Raw genomic sequence first — 18,672 nt, 5'->3', positions numbered from 1 at the left:
TTTTTATATAAGTGATGATAGATCTCGCTCTCATGAGTTTTTCTAACATTTTTTCAAGAATTATTTTGAGTTCTTGTGATAACAAGATATTGCTATGGATAGACATCTGATTTGGTCATATACTTTCATAATTCAATTCAAGAATGCTCACATATTTTATTTATTGTGTAGAATGCATGTAAATATGTGTGTACCTCATATTTGGAACTTTTTTGAGTCCATGCATGGTAAAGGGGAGCATGATGGAGTGGTGGCATGTGTGAAGACAGAGATCTCAAGGAGCAAATAAAGATTCTAGCAGTAGAACTTCGATGCTCATACCATAGTTGATTGGTGTACATCTACATTATACCAGGGGGACTCTTGATTTATTAGTATGTAGGTTATTTTGGTTGGTTGAGGAGGGATACTTAGGTGATAGATTGGATTGTGCTACACTGAGATATTCTTCAAAGATACATTCATTATATAGCTTTGTTTGTAGTACATGTATCATTTGGACATGATAGCTAGCTTGATTTTGTCCTAGTTGTTTCTAGTGTGATTGGGATTATTTTGATTCTAGTAATTGGGTGGATACATGGGCTTTACATTATCTTAATCCATCATCTCTCATGCCCTCTATTATAAATGATGACATGGAAAGTTTAGTTGACCATAACTATCTATCAAATCTTCTTTAACTAGGATAGGTATTTGCATTGGTTCCAACATATGGGAATGATAAGAAATTTGATTATTGGTTAGCATGTTGTGTAAGAGGTAAAAACAATCTTGCATAAATAATTACAAATGATGATGGATTTGCATATCATGCTGGTTCATTTTTTGTTGTTGGAAGATCTTGTGGTTATATATACTTAGAAGGAATGGAATTCACACATTCAAAGACTATGAGAAGCACAAAACTATTCTCATTTATTTAAACCTTATTATAGCATAAAATATTATGTTGGTGAAACATCAAGGAAGACAAAAAATTAAAGAACTTTTTACTATTGCTAATGTTGATCACAAATCCCTATTAGAAACCCTCAAGTATAGAGATGACCCTTTAGGAACACTTCACTAGGTAATACTAACTCACAACAAGGTTTCACATGTTCATTATATGCTTTAAATTTAGTTTCATATGTTATTTCTATGCTTGTACTTAATATTAAATTCCTATAATATTAAAATTTAGAATGATATTGAATTGTAGGTGTCTTTAATAGTAGTAGTGCATGAAAGTAGAAATAATTTTAAGGAGTGAAATGAAGAAAATTCTATGATAGTTTAGTCTCTAGGATTTTTGGTAGTTTTGTACATATAATATGGTTGTATTAATGATATACACAAGGACTCTAGTATGCACAATGATGTACATTGCATACCTTTTGGTCTATATACATTACTTTGTATAGAATTTTTTTTTTTAATATTTGTATAATTTAGTTGTAATTATGATGAAACACTTGAAATATTGAAAATATAAACTTATTGATTTATTATATCATTTCATAAGGTTTATTAATTTGTGTTTTCATATTTAATAGATTAATGGTAAATTCTTATGGAAATTTACATAATTGTTTATCCTATTAGTCTATATTGGTCAAAGGTCAATCGAAGTAGTCAAAGTCATTAAATAACATGGATGGAGCATAAAAATCATATTTTTAGTTCATCTAATTAATATTGGTCATGTTTACAATCTTGGAATTTACATAATAGTGTTTGTAATTATAATTATTGTAAAAATTTGTCAATTGACGCTAAAGGTTGGTCATTGCATCATTTTTTCAATGTTGTTAGCTTTGGTTGGGTAGGTGAACCCTAGTGACACCACTATTTCATCTAGTAGGAGCCTATAATGTTTGAGAGTACCCCAAACTAGAGTATCTCCAACATTCCCTAAGCATATTTGGGAAACAATCTTCTAATACTTGTAACTCAGATATTGTGAGGCCTATCAACAAACTATCAGATGCTAAAGGTTTTTAATATTGATGTCTACAATAACCTTTCTTAGTTCCTAGAGATTCAATTTTTGTTCAAAATTGGCACATTTATATCAGTCGATGTGAAATCTCATAGTGTTCCTTAGTGAATTGGTGCACTATTGTTGGAAATGATTGAAATAATCATAAGAAAAGTTGAGGGAGATTGTTGGAATAATAATGGAACTGATAAAGAATGTCCTCAATCATTGTTTTGTCATTGATGTCAAACTTGCTACTTGTAGGGATGACAATTGCTTTAGTGATCCAAATACTATCAATTAGTTGATTGTCAAGGTGGAGGCAATCAATAAGATGTAACTAGAACACCTAGAGAAAGGTTGAAGTTATGATGGTGTAATGAAGTACAAGGATCAGTTAAGCCATTGATGAAACAGTGTATTGGATGACATACTAAAAGATACAAAGAATGAGCACACTTAAACATATCAAAGATCTAAGGTTTTATCTAAGTCTTTTGTAAAGCTCAAACTAAGTTCATTAGAGAGAAGGATCTGAGAAATCTAGTAAGAGCCAAGAAAATTCCTAGTTAAGTGCCAAGCAAGTTCATATGCCGAGCAAAACCAAGTGCCAAGAAAAACCAAGTGCCGAGCAAAACCAAGTGCTGAGCAGAACCAAGCGCCGAGCAGAACCAAGTGCCAAGAAAAACCAAGTGTCGAGCAGAATCAACTGTCGAGTAGAATCAAGTGCTAAGCAGAATCAAGTGCCAAGTAGAACCAAGTGTCGAGCAAGTATAGGTGCCGAGTAACACAGAGGTGCCAAGCACCAGTAACTCAATAATGCCGAGTTGCTGCATTATTTTGGAAATCAAAGATTTGTCAGATCTAAGCTGACAAAGTTGTTATCTAGAAATCTATGAATTAAAAGGAAGATAAGAATGATGATTTGGTGGCACAGAACACCATGAAGAACATTTTTAAGATACAACTGGCGAAGTTTCTAGAAGAGAACAAGATATAGGGTAGATACATTGTATCCTACCTAATCCATTTTGAAACCCTAAAATTGGAGAGGGAGAATTGAGCGGCAAAGGCAAATCAAAATTCTATATAAGAAGACATAAGTTAATAAAAAAATAGAGGGGATAGTGAGAGAGAGAGCCGTGGTCAAGCATAAAAGCATGAAATGCTGAAGAATGTGCTAAGGAGAGGATAACACATGAACTCTATTTGGATAGACGACCACAAGGATGATTGCATTGGCAAGATGAGTAAGAAGACTCAAGAAGACGAAGCTTGAGAGGGAGACAAGCAGTCAGAGCTAAAGTTATTGAAGCCAAGTATAAGGATTGAACTGAAAGAGTGATCTAAAATCTGCAAAGTATGTTGTAAATTATATCAGATCAAAAGACCATTATCGTTACTTTCTAGAAATTGTAACAGTAAGATAAATCCTATGGACTTAGGTTGGTTTAACAACCATTAGATAAATCCTTTAACAGGGTGACATTCCAAGTGAATGTTCTAAAGACCTTTAACTAGGCCCATTCCTAAAAATTTGGTGAAATCCTCTAACAAGGTCACATTTAACAGTGTGTTGTAAGCCTTTAACAGGGCAGGCTTTTAATAGGGCATCACTTCAGAAGAGTGAGAATCAAGTAGCATGTTACTGGTGGTTTTTCCCAAATTGGGTTTCCACGTAAATCATTGTGTCATGTGTTGATCTTGAATGTTTTATCTTTGCATGTTGATTTACAGTAATTTTCTTATATGACTGATTTAGATTTGAATAGATGAAAAGGGTATGGATTCATTAAAAAGGTATTAATAGGGCATTTGGACCTTAAATAACTAATTGACCCCCCCCTCTCAGTTATTCTAAAGAATTCTAAAAACTATTGCACAAGTTTCAAACCATTCATCTTGGAATAATTTCATTGGCTCTATAAGCTTCAAATAGCTGGGTAAACCCTAGTGATGTCCATGAAGATCCTAGAATGTTTGTGATCACCCTGAACATGAGTGACTCCAAGGTTCCCTAAGTATGTTTTGGCAGTGATCTTCTAACACTTGTAACTCAAGACTTGTGATGCTTATTGACAAATTGTTAGATGTAACATGACCATGATATTGATGTCTACAATAACCTCTCTAAGATCTAGGATATTCAATTTTTTTTGAAATTGGTATAGTGGTCTCATTCAATGTTAAACCTTGGAGTGTTCCTTAGTGAATTAGTGCATCACTATGCAACTTTTCAACCATTCATCATGGCATCCTCTCATTGGCACCATTAGCCTTGGATGGCTAGGTGAACCCCAATGACACCACTATTTTGTCCACGGAGTCACTAAAATGTTTACAAGCGCCACACATCAAACTTCCTATGAGGTGCACTAAGCATATTTAACCAATGATCTTTGAGGGTCGTAACTTAGAACCCTTCTTTTTTTTCTTGTTCATTGTGTTCATGGTTAGATGGATGCTGAAAATTTTCAAGGGATTGTCTTCGCTTCTAGAAATTTTTTCTTAAGGAAGGATTTTCTTTTTGGAGTTACTTAAATATTTGGAGTAGTTGAATTCTTTTCTATTATTTTTATATTGATTTCATAAACCATGTACAAGATTCCAATGAATGACAATCTAGTTAACAAGATCCTACTGAACATGATTAAAATAAACAAGATTCCATACACTATACAAATACACGTGTGGCAATTCACAATAATATAATATATTAAAATATATAATCATATAAATTCAATGTAAATGTATGTCAAAATATACATCTTTGTACAAAATATGGTGCATGCCATCACAATATGTCTATGAAATCAAATTTTATACATAAATGTGGCATATTCCATCTAAAAATGTTCCCTAAGTCATCCCTAAAAAGCTAATATATCCTAGGCTAGTGGAGGATTGTCAAAATGGAGCCACTTTGATGCACTCTCTGAACATGCTAGATCTTGTATGAACAAAAAAGCCAAAAACCAAGTAGAACTAGTTAATTAAATTATTTGTACATATCAAATATAAATATATTCAAATGCTTATTGATCAATAATGAAGGAAATTTCATTTACATCTCTCTATGCCTTCCTTTGCCACTCAAGAATCCTCACATATGCACTCAGTAAAGCACACACCTTGCTAAGTCTGACCTAAACATCTTTGTATGGTTGTAATATTTATCTTCTGCTTAAACTATAATGTTATTAATGATAACATAATAAATCCATAACATAATCAAGAATTCAAATTATAATTTATCTCAAGTGATCTCTCATTGGAAAATGTCACCCAAGTGAGAAAATATACAAAGCTCTATTGATCCCCTTCCATCGCATCAGTCATTTCCCACAATATTTAAAATTTTATTTTTTATAATGATGATAATAATTTCTTTATAATCTAACAAAATTAAGATATGTAACAAATAAATGATAAATATACATATTATAGAGCTCTCACTACAAATGGAAATGCCCAAGGGTTTGCGATGGTGAATTTGGGTATGTGCATCGTCAAAGGCCACCCCCTATAAAATAAACAATGCAATAACATTTCATTAGTAAAAACAACTGAAAAGTGCATATCTTTCTATATATGATTTTAATGACTTTAAAACATATAACTACCTTCCCCTTGACAATGGTCGGAGGCACAACCTTTACACTATCCCCAATTGACAAGTGAAACTTGCAAGAGAAAAAGAAGATGAGAAATCATATAAAATACAATATCAATTATGAAATTAATGATTAATAAAATAATACATACCATAGAGGTCTCAAAGCCAAATGAAATGGCCAAAAGTGTGACAACATCCTAATCTCTTATCTCCTCCTCTATCATTAGTTAGACATAAATGAATCACATAATGTACATAAGTATGCAGTTGTTAAATTTTTAATATAGATATTGATTATAAATTAATAATGATATGATAATAAAATGTATATACTTACCATAATATAAGGATTCCATGTCTCTACCTATCCCTCCTCATCTCTTGCACGAGTTTTGTGTGTCCATGTAGTCATGTCTACTATTTCAATATCCCTAACCTCAAACTAAAACTTAGAACTAGTAATGAGACCCAAACAAAGACTCTTGCACATAACACATATAGACATGTGAAAAACATCTAGATGTAGTAGTATCTACATCATCAACACAAGCAGGTAGGAGCATCCTAGCTAGTGACTAGTAGATTGTCAAATCATGAATGGATGATATAGGAGCATCCTGGCTGTAAGGGTAATCTTGCATCACCCCAAAAATATTTGTACTTTAGTCTTTTCTATTTTAATAAGGACTAGTAGATAGGGTGGTTACTATTTATGGGAACTTGCTATTTTTAGTAATTTTTTCATACGAGCTTGGAATGTTCTCATTTTCTACATGAAGGTTTATTTTAGAATTGTGAACCTAACATAAAAATCTCATTTCTCAAGTATACAAATTAGAGAAGTTATTGTGGATATTCGGTGCAAAAATAAGAAAAATCTTTAGGCTCATAGTTGGAGGCTTTAGAGTGCCTAGATGAGGTCTAAAAACTTTATGGAAGGGCACTAGCACAGTTTTGAACCTATAGATTAGGAGTTGGCAGTTCTAAAAAGTGGTTATAATAGGTAATTGGAGCAATGATTCATGAGTTATGGTCTTTCAAAGTTGGGCTACCCAAAATATCTAAAATAATTGTCAAAGATGTATGTGGCCAACTCTAAATGTGTTGTTAGGGTTTTTTGGCCCTAGGTATTAAGTTTCAATGTCTAGAACCTTCCAGGTGGCATAAAATTGCCTATTTATGAAAAGACCAAACATTGTCTAGGATGGCTCTGGGTGATAGTTTGGAGCTTGTCTTGCAAATTATTGTAATGAAGGTGCCCATGTGGGTTAGCATATTGTACTTGAGAATTTTGTAACTCCACATTTGTGACACAAATAAGATGTCCATATTTTTTTCTCACATTGGCTATTGTTTCTTTATTTCTATTATGAGTTTATGGTTTTAAGGGGAGCACCCTTCATCAAGTAGTATCAGAGCTAGAGTTCCTGAGTGTGTGGACATATCATTGATTTTGACATAGTTGACACTAGGACTGTAGTTTGGGTTGAATGTGTAGATAGGTCACCAATTTTGAGGTAGTTTTCACTAGGGTTTTAGTAGAAGTGCAAAAATGCCTCCACGAAGAGAGTATGGTGGAAGAGTTGTAGGTGTTACACCTGAGGGTTCCCAAGCCCTCCAAAGGAAAATGCAAGCATTGTAAGAAAAAATGTGAAGAGGAATAAATCTTCCTATGAGAGATAAAAGTAAGGATGAGGATGAAGTAGAAGAAAATGTCAGAGTAGAGGTAGTTCTAAACCCAAAGGAAGAGACACCTTTTAGGGCAATCTCCAAGATTGGAAAAAGATCTAAGTTTGAGGTTCCTACATTTTCAAGATATCTTAACCCAATAGAGCTAATCAATTGGATCAATAAACTAGACGAGTACTTTGAGCATGAATATATTGAGGATCTAGATAAGGTCAAGTTTGCAAAGGCAAAATTGAAGGGACATGCAAAGATCTAGTGGCAAGAGGTTCAATTGGAGCAAAATAGAAAGTGAAAGGAAAAAATCACCAGATGGGATTGAATGATAGCTAAAATGAAGTGGAAATTTATTCCTATGGATTATGAGCTTCATCTATTGAAGAAGATATAAGGAATGTTAGCAAGAAAATCTATTCAAGAGTATACCAAAGAGTTCTAGCAAGTTCTTATTAGAACCAACCATGCAAAAGCTAATAAGGAGAAAGTTCCAAATTATCTTAATGGGTTAAGGCCAAGCATTTAGGATGAGCTGAGTCTAGTTAAAATGAATAGAATTGAGGAGGCATACCAATTTGACCTAAGAGTTGAGGAGAAAATGGGCAATAAGTTTGACAATAAGAATATTGGAAGAGGTCATGGCAGAAGATCTAGAAGATGATCTTATGGAGGCCATAATGATGATCATAAGAATAAGGATGAGGCTAGAAATAGCAATTAGAACTAAAGGGGAAACAATTCTAATCATTTCCATGATCAGAACCATAGAGATTAGAGAAGAAGAGGTAGAGCACAAGGATTTGGAAGAGGAGGCTTCTATGGGAAATATTTTCATTGTAGACAAGACGAGCATAGATCATTTGAATGTACCCAACACCAAAGAAGGATAGATCAAAGAATTGAAGGCCTAGCTAGAGTTGCACATGTTGTTGAAGATACGAGATCTACAGATTATGAACATGCTAAAAGAGGAGAAGTCTTAGTTAATAGAAGAATCCTGTTGAGTTGTGAGAATGAACTTGATAATCTAGTATTAGAAATGATGATAATTAAGTTGAAGCTGAAGAGATAGAAAAATTTGCATCTATACTATATTACTCGGGTGCAAGATGACCACAAGGTTATGGTCAATGAATAGTGCTCATTGAAGTTCAAGATTGGAATCTACCAGGATGAGGTAGTATGTGATATCATACCTATGGACATATGTCATATGTTGCTAGGTAGGCTATGGTAGTTTGACAGGCATGCTATATATAATGGGTGAGAAAATAACTACACCCTAACCAAGGATGGAGTAAAACATAAGTTGAAACCATTGAAGGATAAAGAAGAAAAATATGTAGTGCTACTAGAATATTTTTTGTTGATGAAAAAGAGTTTCTCAAAGGTATGAAGTGTGAGCATTTGTATTTTGTTATAATTCCAAAAGATAGCAAAGAAAAAGTAGAGGAGGTACCTATAGAAGTTGTAGATATGTTGGGAGAATTTTATAATATTGTATTAGATAATGTACCTAATGGATTGCCTCCAGTGAGGAAGACTAGTTAGCAGATGGATTCAATTCTAGGAGCCAGTTTGCCAAACAAAGCAATGCACAGAATGAAACCAATAAAAAGTGAAGAGTTGAATAGACAATTTCATGAGTTATTGCAGAAGTGGTTGATTCAAGAGAGTCTAAGTCCATGTGCTATAACAACAATATTAGAACTAAATAAAAATGGAGAATGGAGGATATTTTAGAAATAATCAAGACTAGCTATGTTACTAAGAGGGGAGGGGTGGATCAGTAACCTCAAAAACTTTAAATCAATTCAATATTTGATCCATTCATGATTCATTCATCTAATATACTGTATGCATGAGAAAGATAAAAATTTATAACACATGAACACAGATTTTTGGTGACTAAAAAACCTTCCAAATAGAAAGTAAAATTGGGGTGGGGATGATACCCACAAATCTTTGCTATTGCAGTATGAAGTTAGACTATTAGGACTTATATTGATCACTTCTGATGATCTACCTTGTTAAGAGCAATTTGGACTGCTAGATCCACCTTGTTAGAGGATTTACAAACATACAATGAAGTATGCACTCTGTTAGGAGATTTATACAAAGACTGTTAAGTCTACCTTGTTAAAGGATTTACAAAATTGATTCATCTGTTAGGATGAAATAGTGGATCTACTTACAACTTGATTTTTGATTAGATCCTTGAAGTATAGATCACCTCTTGTGACTGATGAATTTTTACTACTCCTTGTAGACCTTGCTTAATACTCTACTCTACTGCTGATTCACTTTTATTCTTCTTAAAACATTACATGTCCATTCCTTAAAAAAATCTTCATATCTATTGAAAATGATATAATACATTAAATATATACCATTCCAATAATTACAATTCCAAGGTTGGCTAAAACAAAACTAAACAGAATATTACTGAGTTGGCCAAATAGTAGAAAACTCGATTTCTTCAAGCTGCCTTGGTAACCTTCTGATACTCAGCATCCACTACATTACTCAGCATCGTCATGCACTTGGTAGAAGTAGAAGCTCGGTCCATACTAATCACACAACATAGCTTGGAACTCAATAACCATTGGAGACTCGGTAGATATAGTATCACTCGGTAAAAATTTAATCCTTCATTTACCTTGCTTTCACTTGGTAAACATTATACTTCTATCACATAAACTGATGACTTGGTAGACATTGTGAAGCTCAGTAGATACTGCTGGACTGCACACTCACTCAATAGCTTCATGAATGCTCGGTATGAACTACTTAAGTGATGAACTTACAAGGTAACCACTAAATGCTCGATATACACTATAGACTGAGTGATGAACTCAATAATCATTCAAAATTGAATAAGTGTTGTCACTAATGACAAATAAAATACAATGCCAACAATCTTCCCCTTTGGCATTAGGGACAAAAAAAACTTATGAGCCAAACATTGTGTACACTGACATACTGGATTTGATTTTTCAAAATTGATCTTTGTAAACCTATGGTATATACATTTCTTACATATCTTTACATATCTCCCCCATACATATGGCATGGTATATACATAGCTTGTCACTCTACATATATCAATATATTCTCTCTTATTTTATCCATTGTCTCTTGCTCCCTCTTTGACTTTTACTATCTCTTACTCATAATAATCTCCCCCTTTTTGACAATAATGCCAAAGGTAATCATACTTAAACAAAGACACAAAAATGTGAGAAAAATTTAGAATGTACCTTAAGAATAAGAGCCAATGTCTTATCCCAATTCTCTTGCAAAATTTTGCAGGTGGAGAGAGCCACTTGAACTTCTGCAGAAAGTTCATTCCTATGATCAACTATAGAAAAATTATTATCATGGATCAATGTTTTTGAATAAGAAATGTGCTTCTACATTGTGTCCATGATAGGAAGGATCATGTTCTGGATGTCTAATAGTGTACACTAGATCCTTGCTTTCTCTCTCAATAGTTTTGCCTGCATGTCTGACAGGAATTTGATCTTTATGTGATTTGCAAAGCTTGAACTGGGGTCAAGCTGCAACTTTTGAGCACTAACCTTCAAATCTTCATCAATTTTATTCAATTTTACCTTTATTTCTTTTGTGTACTCGGTAACATCACATAGCTTGGCAAAAAGGGATGTTACATTTGTAAAAGAATATTCAAGATTGTTGAAAATTGAAGATAGTTCAACTTACTTTATTGCAATGTGCTCAAGCACTTTATTATCAAATTTCTTCTCTGGATTTTCTATAAGCTTCTCTTGACCATAAGTGTCCTCATTGAAATTTTTTATAGCCTCCTCTAATTGTAACAAAATGTGTTGAGATGAATCCACATCAACACCTATTGCCTCAATAATTATATTTTTAGCACTTACAATTATAGTGAATTCTTTATCTCTCTCATCTCTAAGTTGTTTCTACCTTGCTCTTTGCTCTAAACACTGATTGACCAATCTCATTTCTTCAATTGTGGTAGTATCTAGATCTATCTTAGGTATAATAATTTCCTTGTCCCAGTCTATATCCTCATCAATTGCCTTGCTAGTAAGTAGAAGTTTTAGTGGAGTCTTTGGTTTTACTTCAATGCTTACAATAGTTGATGAAGTTGGACTAGCAGAAAAAACTTGAATTGAGCTAACTAGAGGAAAACTGAGAGAGGTGCTAACTATATCCAAAATTTATGTGCTTCTCAAAAATGAAGTATCAATAGGTAATGTACCAACTGGAATATTTACAACTGAAGTACTAACTGGAACAAAAATTGATGTAGTTGAAGCTATGGATGACAAAACTATAGAGCAAACTAGAAAAATTACTGTACAAGCTGCAATAGATGACACATGAGCTGATAAAGAGGGCTGCAACTCAATAGATGAAGTACTTGACACTTCCATTGAAGATACTTGCAACTGGGAGATGATAGGTGATTATTGAGCTATTGATGTGGCAATTGTGCTCATAGTCTCACTTGTAGAAGCTATCTCCATAGTAGATGTAATAGTCTTTGGTGGAGAGTGAGGAAGGGATGCAATAACTTTTGCTGCAATTTTTACTAGATCTTCTTCATCCTTGTCTTCCTCTTCAACTTCATCATCATCCTTTAGTGCTTGATATTCCCCAACATCAAAAGTGGCACATGGAGCATTATTTCCTTCATCATTGTCACTGTCATCATTATCATCTTTGATTTCTATAGGATCATTATCGGGCTTTTGTAAATTATAGATCTTCTTCCACACGTTTTTTGCATCTCTTACAACATGCTCAATGTCCTTAAATAAAATCAAACATGTGTGAAATCTAATCATCATTTTACCTTCATTGTCCTTCATTGCTGCCTTTATTTCTACTTCAGTAAGACTTGGTAGAAGATCCTTCAAGGATTTCTCATATATGTCCTTGGCTATTTGGGTGGCTAACTCCCACCTTGGTTGCAATCTCACCAATAGCTCTTTGGAGATTTGAGGGGCAAGTTGGTCTGGGGAGTATTTCCATTTTCCCATCTTGTTAAGTACCAGTTCCTCAATCTACATTTTCTCTACATCAGTCCTTGTTTCAAATTTCAATGCCTTGAAATTTGTGATGCTAGCTCCCTCTTCCATTTGTTTCAATCTTTCTTGGAAGGTCAGTTGGGACTTGCTAAATATTACTTCACCTTTTTTCTTACCTTTTTCTAGCCTTTTGAAAATAATTGTGGAGGCTTTAGGTGGCTTGGTAATGATTACCTTGCCCTTCTTTTTGATTGGCTCTGCCTCCTTCTCTAATTCTTCCTCTATATCTTCTGGTTCTTGTTCCTCTTCTTCATCCTCACCTTTTCCTTTAGTAATCATTAGGGGCTCGGTAGGAATTTTTTACTTGGCAACCTTTCTCTTTCCTTTATTAATTGCTTGAGGAAGTTTGATTTCAAGCTCAATTCTAGCCTTTGCCTCATCATAGGTTCCAAAAAATGGTTTCTTTGGATCTACTGGCTCATTCATAGTGCTTCAATAATATCCCTAGTTTCATCAATATTCACCTCTTAAGGAAGAGGTTTCACCCATGCAACTCGGGGCCTAACTGCCTGAATGTATACTTTATCACAATCAACCATAAAGCATACATCATCTTTGTAGTCTTCATCTAATTTTGGTGACATTTGAAACCTGTTATTCATCCTTTTCTTGAAATCTTCAAAATAATTATCCATGATGCTATCAAAGTTTACACCCATTTCTGCTACAAACTCATTTATCTGATATAGAATAGGAATATCTTTTCTTCACACAATAGTTCCTTTGGATGGAAATAATTTTTTTATATAGAAGAAAAGACATGTCAACAAAGAACCAAATTTGCAAGGTTTGTTCTTTGAAGTCCTAATGTTGTCCATATTCTTGTTTAGTTGTATTAAAAATAATTCTGACAGATCAAATTCCAGATTTTTCTTCACAACCTTGAATGCCAAATCCATGGCCTCACAGGGCACATTGTTCAAATGACTAGAGCTATAAATCTTGTGAGCAATGATGTGAATGCCAAACCTTAATTCAACATCAGAAACAATGCTAACTTTCAAACCTCTACTATCCCATTTAGCTAGGGTTTTCTTCTTAAGTTCATCCCGACCTAGGGTTTTGGTAGTTTTTTCTTTACTTAGCATGGGGAGACCAGTAATCCTATGAATCATCTTCTTGGTGATCAATACTAGCTGCTCTAACCATACTTGACCATTGTGCACATGACTGAGGATGTACCTAATCCACTTAATCTGGAAACTTCTTGGCATATGTGAGATATGGGTTAATCCTTTGGTCTCTAGATGCTTATGCTCAAGTTTCAAAGAGCCATCAAAACTCATTTCTCCTAGGGCATTGTCCATTTCTAGGTTTCCAATCTCTTGAATAGAACATCTAGAATGAGTGTGAATATCATTGATAATAAGTACCTTTGGTGGAGTTTGTGATTGAGCTCCATTGGGGTTGAGTGATTCTGCAATTGCTGGAACTAGCTTGAAATTTGGCGCCTTCCACTCCACACCTTTAACTATCATTTTTTAACCTCTTTTTTTCTTGGTGTTGCTGCTACTCCCAGATGCCATTGATGCTTGGTAAAAGATAGATTTTTTTTGAACAAATCCTTTGCTAGAAAATTGCCTGAAATAGCTTGGAATTTTCTTGAGTGCACCTAAAAATCTCTTAGCTCTGAAATCATGGTGAAGAATGAAATCAAATTCTACCTTTTTGACAAAAAAATTCATTAATGGTTGGTACAAAAGTAGCTAATATGATATAGTGCTTGACATATTTTCTTTCATTCACTTGCTCTGTAGAAGCTTGCAACTCAGTGATTGAACAAAACTTTTGTTACTCCCGACCTAGCTCAGTTGAGTCTATGACTGACCTTGCTCGGTATGACCTAATTTCTTGTGACCCTTTGTATCTAAAATATTGATTGGATCTTTTTCTTTCTTTCATTTGGAACTACTCCAGATATAGCTTCATGATATAGTTCCAGATTGTCCTTTATGAATCTAATTGGAAATGGTGGGGTCACCCATTTCTTGAGTGATGTGGCCATCATTTGAACTATTTTTCTCGGTAGATTTAGGAATAAACTATTGTCTCATCTATTTCTGAATGTTATCAACTTTACCTTTCTTTTCATCTTTAATTCTTCCTATATTCATGCAATTCTTGGCTAAATGACCGAGTTCAGTGCATGTATAACATCTTACTGTTGTATCTCTTTTTCTTGAGTGATGCCTTGAGCAGTCTTTGCCAATGTGTCCATATTCTCCACAATAATGACATCTACACTAGGTATTGTAATCCCATCTAAAGATTGCCTTTACAAATTGTTCAATTGGATTGAATGATTTTGATCTGCATTGGAATTCCTTGTCACCACGCTTCTTGCATTTGTGACATTTGCCTTCAAATTTTGGTTTTTCCTTGCATTTATTAGCTTTGTGACCATGTTGATTGCAGTTGTAACATTTTCCATTGAATTTTTCTTTTCCATTACTCCAACATTTGTTTGATGTATGACCTAACTTACCATAGTGACTGCAAGTAGCTTTTTGATTCCTTTGGGCACCTTGTTTGGAAGATTCACCTTCTTCATTATATCCAAGTCCTGCTTTACCCTTTTGTCTATGAAGATTTTGCTTATTTTGTTGGTTTAATTGATTCATATCTTCTTGAGACTTCATCATTCTCTCAATTATTTTCTTTTCAATATTTAGGTCATTTTCCAATATTTCACTAATTTGTCATTTAGTGATTAAATCAATCCTCAGGCTTTCATTTTTAGATCTTAGATTCATGATTTCTTCATTTGCATTGGATAGTTGATTGATAAGACTTTGATTTGCATTGATCCTTTCATTTGTCTCATTTTTAGATTTGTTTCTTTGTTCCAAGATTTCACATAGCCTGATTGATTGGATTTTTTGTTCTCTTTTAAGTTTTCTTACTTCTTCCTATAGAGAGCCATTCTTTGCTAGGAGTTCCTTGATTGCCTCATTTGCTTCATTTGAGTTGCTTCATTTGGATTTCTTGTTCTCTTTTAAGTTTTCTTACTTCTTCCTATAAAGAGCCATTCTTTGCTAGGAGTTCCTTGATTGCCTCATTTGCTTCATTTGAGCTACTTGATGGTAAAAAGTCTTCAATCTTTTCTTCAACATACTGATGGTCATTCATTTGTCTTGCAAGTTCCTTCCTTCTCTTTAGGGATTGAGAAAGATGCTCCTTTGCTTCTTTGAGTTGAGCCATGGCCATTTCTAGATCCTACTTTTCATTTTTAATTGCTTTATCAAGTTTGAATATCTCCATTTGTCCTTTAGATCTTTTCTCAAGCTATCAAACTTTGTCCTGAGAACCACAAAGCTTTGATACCAATTGTTGGAAATAATAAAGACTAGCTATGTTACTAAGAGGGGAGAGGTGAATCACTAACCTCAAAAACTTTAAATCAATTCAATACTTGATCCATTCATCTTTCATTCATCTAATCTACTATATGCATGAGAAAGATAAACATTTATAACACATGAACATAGAATTTTGGTGACCCAAAATCCTTCCAAATAGAAAGTAAAACTGGGATGGGGATGATACCCACAAAACTTCACTGCTGTAGTACGAAGTTAGCCTGTTAGGGCTTACATTGATCACTTCTAATGATCTACCCTATTAAGAGAAATTTGGATTGTTAGATCCACCTTATTAGAGGATTTACAAACATGCAATGAAGTATTCAGAATTGAATAAGTGTTGTCACTAATGAAAAATACAATATAATGCCAACATGATCTACAAGGATTCTTGCACTACCAACAAGATCAAAATCAAGTATAGATTTCCATTACCAAGGATGGATGATATTATGGAATATTCGAGTGGAGTTGAGTATTTCATGAAGATAGATCTAAAGAGTGGATACCGTAAAATTCGTATCAAAGAAGGTGATAGGTGGAAGACTACTTTCTATTGGGCATTCATTTTGCACAAGGTCAATGGCAAGAATCCATTTTATAATTCCTCTCTTGAAAAGCAAATCATTTTAAGGATCCACTCCAAGGTTTACTATTTGTCATGTGACGTACCAAAATATTCTCAGTAGAAGATAAGTGTGAATGTTCATAATAAGGTCTTTGCTAGTTCTAAAAGACCCTTTTATCTCACAATCAAAGTAAATCTGTTCTCTATCTCAAAATATCACACCAAAAGAACAATATTTTTTGTATTTTCTATTTTTGAACGAATGAAACTGCCAATGCAACTAAAATGCATTCCTATTCTAACAAGGGGTTAGCAAAGAAAATAACAAAACTAAAAGCAAATAACATGAAATCAAAATAATTTGAAATTGAAAGAAATTGGTAAGAAACCAATAAAAATAGGAGAAACACTTTCTACAATCCATTGATGCAATTGTTGGTGAGAAACTTTAATAATTGTATGATATTTCACCTCTCATCAAATCATAAGGCCACAAAAAGTGCACTCATTTGAGATAAAAGGCTATGCCTCTTTTGATGCAGTGACCCTTGGCTCTGAGTGCTCTTGTGATGATGGTTCCTTTTGAACATTTTCCTCTTCTAAACTTAGAGGTGGAAGAGTGACTAAACCCTTATCTACCACTATAATCTATGGTGGAGATGGAGGAGTGAGATTAGGACCTTGTGTCTTTGATGGCATATGTGTCTAGTCTTCCTGTTGGAGTTCACATGTATGGATGTCCATGCTCTTACCTCCAACTAACTTTGTACCCATGAGCATGAAATCAAAATCTAAGATGGAGAGAACATCCTCACCTTGCCCCCTTTGCTCCCTCACCCACTACTACACTTCGTCTTTCGAAGAAGAGAGCTCTAATGGTTCTAGTTGGGTGGGTGGTAGAGTACTTGTGGCACTTTTTCTTGTTTCCAACTCTATTGCTTTTGCTAACCGAGTTCTTCTTTGTAAGGGCACTTGTTCTTCCTTCTCATTTGATTATGTTTCTTCGTCATATGTTTCTTCCTCTAGAATGGTTTTGGGAACTAATAGATTAGCCACTAATGTCTTACTAACTCTTTGCCTCTTGTTCATCCTAACCTTGATCCTCTTTTGTCTCTTCAAAACTGTAGGATAAGTAGAATCTTCTTGCCCAAGACAAATATAGGTCTCTGGAATTTCTCCCTCTTCAGGTTGGCTTAGAAAAATAGGAGGCAATTGAAGTTCAACCTAGATTTGGGTACCTCCACAATCGTGGGGCTCTTATGGACTTAGTTCCCATTGCTAGGAAGAGACCTATTCTACAACATGCTCTATCTGAATCCTCTAAGGAGAGGCTCTCTTCCTCTTTCCCCTTCTCTACAAAGGGTGATAATATCTGACTAGGATATCAAGCTAGTAGACTATTTTAGGCCTGATAGGAGATTGGAGTGCAAAGGTAGGAATAAGGACTTTCCTCTCTTTACCCCTTTCTAGGTGAGCATGTGCATGGAAGATCATTGTATCCAAAACTGGATCAAGTGGAAAACGCTTCTTAATCCAACTCTTTGTCATTCAAATGACATGTCTTGCTTGATGATTGATATCATCTCCTTCCTCTCTATCAACTTCTACATTCAGAATGGGTCTCTCACCAATTTTATCTACATTGAATATGGGATCCAATAGTTCCTTCGAGTCCTATAGCCTTATCTCATCAGGGATGGTCAAATGGAGAGCCTTTTTTTGCTAGATACAAAGTCATCCTACAATAGTCTTTGATGTAGAAATCATAGTCATTTGTGGCATTCATCCAATGATCTTCAATGGCATCCTCATGATAGAAATCCTTCCCTACTAGGTTTTCCACTTTGCCCACATTTTCAAAATATGGCCAAGGAGAGTTGTATTCTTCAAGAGGATAGTTCTCCCATTCCCACTCAAATATCAAAATAGCCTATTTTCTCTTCATCTGATATGCTCCTACAACCAATGACCAATCCCAACAAGGTATCCATTGTCTTTTGATCCTCTCATAAGCTAACTCAATCTATTGGGATATTTCCATTAGGACCAACTTGTCACTTGGGTACCTTGGGATTTTCTTTAGATTGATAGATGCACCACTTACCCAAATATATGTAAATGTCCTAAACTAGATGAAATATGCTTTGAGAGCTATGATCTGTGCTTTGGCTTCCTTTAACAATATCTTCCCATAGTCAACTTTGATGAATCGAATGATCATAAAGATGAAAGCATCATTTACTATTCTATACTCTTTTCCTTGTAGCCAGAGCTTCTTCTTCACCAACCGAGGATAGACTATGTATAGCCAAGCATTGGGGTCCTACATACTACCTTTCTTGTTTAACTCGAGATAGTTTGTTGCCCTTGCTGCAAGTAGGTACACCACATAAGAAGTC

Source organism: Cupressus sempervirens, chromosome 9, assembly GCF_028749045.1.
Source record: "Cupressus sempervirens isolate cs-2001-9-10 chromosome 9, ASM2874904v1, whole genome shotgun sequence".
Lineage (NCBI taxonomy): Eukaryota > Viridiplantae > Streptophyta > Pinopsida > Cupressales > Cupressaceae > Cupressus > Cupressus sempervirens.
This window is presented reverse-complemented; position numbering follows the sequence as displayed.